Genomic DNA, 8,797 nt, shown 5'->3' on the forward strand with positions numbered 1-8,797 from the left:
GGGGGGGGGCGGAGCCATGCTTAGCCCCCCCCCCAAAAAAAATAAGGTGGGGGCGCTGAAGCTATGGCCATGGGGAATTGCGATTTTACAGAAATGGGAATCCTCATATCAAATAAAGCATCTTCTGAAAATTTCATTCTTCCCCATAAATGCAAAAGAGATAAACGAAGAAACTTTCATTTTCTAATCATCTTTTTAATCTGCCATAAAGCAGCATAAAGTGTTATAAAATTCTTTACAGAATGACATAAAAAATGAAGTCGAAACAAGAAACTGTGAAAATTACTGTGATTTAATGTTTATTGATTACAAAACCTACGTCACAACCACAAAGCGCTGTTTTTTAGTTTTAGTGACTTGCTCTCACTCGTTTGGTTTCTGTAATAAAAAGAAAGTCAAGTATATTGTGAACTTTGACCATGCTTTAAATGGAGGTAGTTCCACTAACTGTCTTTTTAACTGAAGGCAAAATATTTTTTCCCAATGTTACTGCTATTTTGGCAGTTGATTTGCGAATATATTTCTTCGTGTTTGTAAATTAGTTTATTATTGTTTTGATTGTCTCTATCCCTTGTTTATCGTCTCTTTTGTGTGTTGCTTGCTCTTCATCTTTGTGTATTTGAGTGTCTTATTCTATTGTTTTTATAATTTATTGTAAATATTATGTAATATCCTACGGACATAAAACATTACAAAAGTCATTTCAGATTGTGCCAGTGTTGTATCAAAGCAAAGTGTTTTAGTAAGTAAGCTGATGCAAGTTACCGGACTTCACGGTAGTTTACGAAATTGTTAGTCAAAAACTGATGGAAAACAGGGAATTTCCCCACACGCAAAATTAAACACCTTTTTTGACCACAAATATGCCCATAACTTTTGATCTAGAGAAGTTGGGACTTTGACGTAATACATTTTTTTGGTCAGTTTGAAGAGCTCTATCACGTGGTATAGGTCTTTTTTTAATTTGAAGATCCCAAACAATCATGATATTTCAAGCCTTGGAATTTTGCCTGGAAATGCAAAAAATTGTGAATTACACAAAAACTGCAGGTTTTCACACTTGGTAACATTCAAAATCCGAATTAGCACCCTCAAATTGACCAAAATCAAGTATAAAAGCTTGGTCACGGACATTTTGAAAAAAGGTGAAACATTTTGGTGGCACTACTGGCCATGGCCTATATATATGATGTTGAGGTAAATTTTGTTTTTTCTAAAATTTTGAGCTTGGATATCCAGGCTACTGTAAGACAATGTAGCAAATATAGTAAATTTAAGCACACTGTACTTTTAATTAGCTGAAATTTTTGCAAAGCGAATTTATGAGCGAAGCAGTTTTGCTACATTGTGTGCATGTACCTTTAAAAATAACTTCTATCCCAAGCGAAAAATTTGCTATAAAATTTGCTATATAAATCACATCTTCAAACTGATGATTTTGTCAAAATGACCTTGAAGGCTTTTGGGTAAAAGCCACGAAAATTTTCACAGTCTGGTAGCTAGGACTGCGAAAAATGCCGTTTTAAAATGGTGTACCCTAGCAGTGAACAGCAAAAAAAATACCAGAAGCCGAAACACAAACTTAAAATCTGAAGTTGATCAATCAAATTGCCGCTCGGGCGCACGCATCTAAGCAATCTAAGCAGTGGTTCTTCGGTTTTAAATGTTTATTTTGCTGTTAAATGGAAAAAAATTAGTTTGAACGTTGACAGAAAGGATCTTCATCATCCCCAAATAAGGTCAATTAATGAGAGGTTTTTGCAAGTCGCGCGGGCGGGCGGGAGGAGTGCTCTTTTAATGAACGAAACTTACCTTGCAAAACCAAGTGGATATTCTATGATAAACAAGTACGGAGGTAGTCAAATTTGTCGAATTTGTCAAGAAATAAATCAAAACTGCCCAAGAACCAACAAGCCATCTTTGTACATTTTTGTTTTTGTTTTATTTTTATGTTTTGATGATTTCGAAAGACGATTGGTGATTTGAATAAAAATTTTCGATCGTTCGACTAATATCGTTCGATTTTATTAAGGCACCATTTACACTAGAATAACTAGAAGGAAAAAAAAAGAGCGATGCGCGGTGGGCGGCAGCGGGCGGCGGCGGGCGTTGTGCCTCCGTGGATCATGTGGTGTGTTTGGGGCATTAAGGCATTTACGACCCTGTCTCTATAGAGACTTTATTAGAGGGATTTTTAGAGTGTCTCTTATTTTGCTAGCAACTTGCGAATCGAGGTGGAGTCTGGATCGCCTCGCAACCCTTATACAATACGGCTAGTTTTTTTGCGTGGGAAAAACCTTTTCAAACTTTCAGCAATGATTATCCAAACTGTTAATGAAAATTATCCAGCGAATTTTTTATCTTCTTACCTTCTTCATTTTCAATGAAGCACTCAGAGTTTGCTGAAGGTAAGCACATAAGATATTCTCATAATTATTGATATTCACCGAAACACCCAATTGTTGCGCGATGCCGTGGAGTGCATGACGTAACTTGCGCTGCAACTAACTTGCGATCTGTTGGAAGATCATATTGGGCGTTTTGGCGTTACCAGCCTCGAAGCAGCATGCACCTTTGTCTTTCTGCAACTCTTTCCACCATTTTAGATGGCCTGAACAATAGATTCAAAAGGGCACCATAATCTTGGAAGATAATTTGTTTTGGTCTTCGGCTTTGGGAAGTGGCAATGTTTTTGGTTTTTTCAATGGAAAATGGTAAGAAACTTAAATTTACAAGTGTCATTTAGTTTTTGCTGGCTTATATAGAATGGCAGGACCCTGGATGGTTTTCCTAACTGTAATCCTAAAAAAGCTAACATTGCAAATATTTAACAAAAACTTGTTTATAAAAATAAAAAAATATAAAAAAGGAAGAAGAAGAATATTCTACAATAATAATAAATAGTAATAAATATGTACACTGTCTGCACCCCAAAATGTCGGTAAAGTTTTTCTTCTGACGCGAAAGAAAAGCCTTGGAAAAAAAAAATGGACTTGTTACAACTTATTTACCCCCATAAGAATCTTTCCTGGTGCATTATTCATTCTCAAAGTTTTTCAGATGATCAATATACAAGTTTGAAATTTCATATTTTTACGTCACTGCACCCCAAAATGTAGGTTCACTTTTTCATTCATAACTTTCTAAAAAATCGACCAATATTCATGGTTTTTGGTACGAAAGTGTCTGATAGGATTATGAAACGATATACCTTCTTGGAATCGATAAATGTAGAAAAAGTTTGCTAAAACCAAAAAAAATCGATTTTTACACCCCAAAATGTAGGTAAATTGCAGATCAAATAATGACAATAACGTCAAGTTTTTGGTTATTGCGTGTAAACCTACGTCAGATAACATCATCAATGCAGCCAGGTGTGTTGGAATATCTTTGAAGGGATTAAATATCAACTGGATGCAACAAGATAAATTTGATCGCGCTCAAGCCCTTTTGGAGACACCCAAACCCTTCTCCACCCCTGCTTCAAAAATCGATGACCTGATTGGCTCACCCATTGGTGTTCGGAGAGGAACGGCATCTTATTACAAAAAGAAACTAGAATTTGCAAAACACACCATCCAATCTCTCAAAGCAATAACCGTGAGCCCAGACGACATCGATGGTCTTCTACCGTTGAAGAAAATTGTTCCCAAGAAAACGAAAGCAAAACGAATTACGCAAGTTTGTGGATCGATGCGAGCTAAAGATATGGTGTCCAAAGTCAAGGCTCTTGCTGAGGAAGAGAAAGAAAAAGAAGAAAAGGAGAAAAAAAATCGTGAACTTAAAGAAGAGATGAAGGAAGCATTCATTCGTTGTCGAGAAGGTTGTATCTGTTTCGATCAAAATGTTTGTTTGGCCAAAGGTCTCAAAATGTGCCCGGTTTGTAGGAATGTTTTGCGATCAGTGTGTTCGAAAGCCAGCTGTAAGATTGACGGTAAGAAGCCAACCATGCTAGTACCCACAAAGAGCACTGGTGAAACAAAAGGAACAAAGCGAAAACTTCTCTTCGATTGTGATTCTGATTGTTCTGACTCGTCGCTAGACTCAACTGACGATTTTTTGATTTGATTTTCACTTTATTTAACGTTGGAAAATTATAAAAAATAGTAACTTAATACTAATACAATCCAACAAACTCTAATTAAAATGTATAAAAAATTCTATAAGATATCTATATAATATACTGTAATATATATTAAAAAAGAAAGAAAAAAGACTATGCTAGATTATGGGTAGAAGAGGAGATTCATCTGCAATAGTTACATCTACATGAGATGGTAGTCTCATCTAGTTTATTTTTAAAATCCAAGAGAGTTTCGACGCTTTTGATAACACTCGGAATTTCATTCCAAGTCATTGTGGCGCGAAAGTCATAAGAATCGGTGTAAGCATAGTTTGGAATTTCAAGCAAATCTCCTGATCTTAGAGCATATATATTTTCTTTGTTTAAAAAATGTCATGCAAAATTTTAGGGCCCAGTTTTATTTGAGATTTGAAAACTTCGCAAAGCATAAGTTCAATATTTCGGTCATGAATTTTAATCGAATTAGATCTAACAAGAAGTTTTTCAAAGGACTCGGTAAAGTTTGAAAATCTTGCTTTAAGGGCTCTGTAATGTGTTTTATTGATTAATGCATGTGCAGTTTCAGAACAAAACATCCATATCAGTGGACAATAATTGAAAATTGACATAATAAAAGTGAAATATAAGATGTCACGTTGAAATCTCTGACGATGAAACATACTTTCATCAACTGCTTATGAATGATTAATGATTGAGCATTGAATTTTTTTGAGTTTGATTGGAAATAAACATTTGATCTAATATTTTTTTAACATTTAATGATCTTTTTAAATTATAGAAGATGAATAACACGCACGTTCAAAATAATATTTTGAAGTTTTCTTTTGACGTTAATTTTTCTAAATTCCCGACGTCAGAATTTTGAAAAAATGCACCCCAAGATATCTCATTTTACAATAAAAATAGACAAAAATGCTTTTGGAACAGATCTCAGTATACATGTTGCTCCAAAAATAACTCTGGTTTGTAGGACTTATCTCTTAATGGTGAAGAACTAGGCCCTCGGAAACTCAAAACTTGATAGAAAATTTATCTCTTTTTTTCGGAAATACCCTTGGTTGATGGGGGAAATGGGCAAATCAAGGGAATAATCAACATTGAAATTAATCACACACTTATAGGCTATACATTACAAAAGTTTTCGGGCAGTACACATACTGAATAAGTCTTAGTGGACGTCAAACTAAAAACCTACATTTTGGGGTTCACCTACATTTTGGGGTGCAGACTGTGTATATAGTAAAAAAAAAAAACAAAAAAAAAAACGAAAGCTTCTTCGTATTTCATTTTCGCATTTATATTTATAGGGAAGTATGAAATTTTCAGAAGATGCTTTATTTGATATGAAGATTCCCCATGGTTGCGAAATGATGACTATGGGCGTGGGCGGCTGAGTGCTTAACGTACTGTGAGTGGTCCTAACCGACAGCCCTGCCTAATTCTGACACCCCAAATAACTGTTATGAAAAAAAATTCAATGGTTACAAACATTCCCTCTCCAAGTTGAACGATAAACACTATTGCAAGAACTCTCGAAACGAGACATGTAACAAGATGGCTATATTATAATGTCAACCCCATTGGATTTATTTTGCAGACTAGCAAAATCGAGTCATATGTAAACAAACCTGCAACGGGGGTTCTGTCTTCTCCCTTTAGCTGTGTTTCGGCATCGATGCAGGATCTTTTTACATCTCATTTTAGAACTTTTCATGTTATTGAACAAGTTGAAAAAATCACTTTTAAAGATCCGAAAAACCTTTCCCTAGCACATTTCTGTAGACTTGACATTTCATTGTTAAAAAAATTGACGTTTTCAGCAATAATTGCCGAAAAGTGCAATATTTGCCGTTTTTATCTTAAACACCCAACTGATTTAGGCAGGACTGTCAGATTTAGGACCACTCACGGTACCGTACGAAAGGGAATAAAACCTTAATACAATTGAATCAATCGATTAGACAATCGAATCGCATTTATTTGATTGTGTTCAATTGTGTTCAATTGTGTTCAGTATTGATTCGGCGTTTGATTTGTTTGATTGACACTGTCTGAACTGACTGACAGCACTACTGGTGCTAAATATTTTGGTTTCCTTTTTGATTTGGTCGTGGCTTCTTCACAAAGACGAAAGACAGATCTGGACTTATTTCGTACTTTCCAGTCTCTTGTTCTTAGTTTTTCAGACTTTCTGGTTCTTTGTGAGTTTCTATTTCTATTTCTATTTCTTTATTAGCATGAACTTTTTACAAGTTATTTTCGCTAATGGAACAAAAAATAAATAAATGAAAAAATATTAAGTAATTTACAGATTATAAAACAACTATAGTGTACATTTCATTAAAAAAAAAAAAAAAAATAATAATAACAACAATAATAATAATAATAATATTAAATTGCGAATAAAAAGTAGTAAATGAATAATAAATAAATAAATAAAATATGCTTTATTCAATAATTAAAAAGTCTAAAATCAAAAGACTACTCAGGCCCTTTAAGTGGTTCTGAAACGAAAATTGTCTTTTCCCTCTTTTCTAAGATCTCTCTGGTACAGTCTAAAAAAACACCGACAGAGTTGTATGTTCAATGAGAAAGCCTCACGCATCAATCAACACTTTTAAAAGATTATTTAATAAACGAAATCTTATTCTTGTAAACATTCTTTTAAGAAAAGAATAAGAGAGAGAGCTAATTGGTTTATGCTCAAAAGAACGAAAGAAGTGCGTCTTCTTTATAAATTTGATTACTGGCTTATTGCGTAAGAATCTACTTGTCAATCAACCATTTTTAACAAACAGGTTTACCCATTGGCCTGTACCTTCCTTTTTTTGAGTATTTTCTTGGAGAAACTATGTTTTTCCTACATTCCGCGCGATACAAAATTGGAAACTCGTGATTTTTATTTTCCAAGGCAGTAGGGAGGAGAGCAGGCATATTGAAAGTACCTCTGTAGTGGAGAGTTTCATTGTGCAATATAGTTAAAATACGGCTTGAACTTCGAGCTCAAGTGAAAATACTGAAGTTTTGGTAATTCCTTCGTGCATAGAGAAAAGGCTACAAATATATCTTTCACTATTGAGGTAGTTTCGAATAGCCACCTGCTTGAAGTGTTACTTACTTGTGTTACTTGTGTGGTTGTTTGAGCATCCTGCTTCAGGTAAGGTTCTTGGTGAACCACGCCTCTGTGTGATCAATCTGTCGAGAGAAAAAGAATCTCAGCAGATATTTTTCATGTCAATTATTGAATTGGAATTAGCTCTCCTGCACCCAGTATATCCATGGATTTGGGGTTCATCTGGGATAGACTTAAGGTGTGTGTCCAGGGCTCTTTTGAATTTATCGATAGAAATGTTTTTGAGGTTTCTGATGCTCTTTGGCATAGCATTAAAAAGTTTTGCACCTTGCACTGCAAGTGTGCTGTCTCTAAATTTTGATGTTTGGTTCTTTGGAATTGACAGTGTACACATCCGGCCCAGCCGGGGGTTTTCGGTGGTTTTGATACCATTTACAGCAGGTACAATATTTTCCATCACCTTCCAGACATACATTATTCTGTAGCGCTCTCTTCGCCTTTGAAGTGAGTAAATTTTTGTCTGTTTTAGACACTCCCAATAATTGTTTGGGGTGCCATTTATCTTTCGTAAGAAGGACTTTTGAATATCTTCAAGTCTCTGAATGAGACCAACTGCATTTGGGCTCCACAGAACGGAGCAATATTCTAATATTGGTATTACCAATGATTTGTATAGTACGATCATACAATTCAAAGATCGTGAAGAAAATGTTCTCAGGATCCAAGATGTTAAGTTTTTAGCCTTTTCGATTACTGCAGTAATTTGCTTCTGAAATGTGCAATTACTGTCCATCAGGATTCCAAGGTCTTTCACAACATCTTTTGTTTCAATCTCAACACCAGAGGGTGATGTATATCTTGTTTGAGTCTTGATCTCGTGGTTCTTTCCATAGCGCAAGAGTTCAAATTTTATATCATTTAGCTTCATATTGTTGTCATCCGTCCATTTATATATTCTATCAAGATCGTTTTGAAGTAGGACAGCATCTTCTAGAGTTTTGACTTCCTTTGTGGCGCGAGTGTCATCAGCGAAGGATTTGAGAAAGCTGTGCACCACTTCCTTGTCAATATCCCCAATCAATATCAGGAAAATCAAAGGTCCCAAAACACTACCTTGAGGGACTCCTGAAATGACCTGTTGTGATTCAGAAGTGACACCATTCACTAGCACTGATTGTTTTCTCTCTGTTAGGAAGGACTTTAGCCACTGTAATAATTTTCCATCTATTCCTAGTTTCTTTATTTTTCGTAGGACAATTGAATGGTCTACTTTGTCAAAAGCCTTTGAAAAATCTAGGTACACAACATCCGCATTAGCATCTTCGTCCAATATATTTAGTATCAGGTCATATTGTTCCAAAAGCTGACTCAAACATGAACGCCCGCTTCTGAATCCATGTTGATTGGGATTGAACAGATTATTTTCATCCATGTGCTTTACAATATGTGCTCTGAGTACTTTTTCAAATATCTTGATGACATGGGATGTTAGGGCTACTGGTCTATAATTTGATGCCAGTGATCTGCTACCTCCTTTGTAGATTGGTGTGATTGTGCATCTTTTAAGTTCGTCTGGGACAATCCCTTTGTCCAAACTTTGTCTCCAGAGGATACAAAGAGGAATAGAAAGTTCTTCTTTG

Source organism: Clytia hemisphaerica, unplaced genomic scaffold (assembly GCF_902728285.1).
Source record: "Clytia hemisphaerica strain Z4C2 unplaced genomic scaffold, Clytia hemisphaerica genome assembly, whole genome shotgun sequence".
Taxonomy (NCBI): Eukaryota; Metazoa; Cnidaria; class Hydrozoa; order Leptothecata; family Clytiidae; genus Clytia; species Clytia hemisphaerica.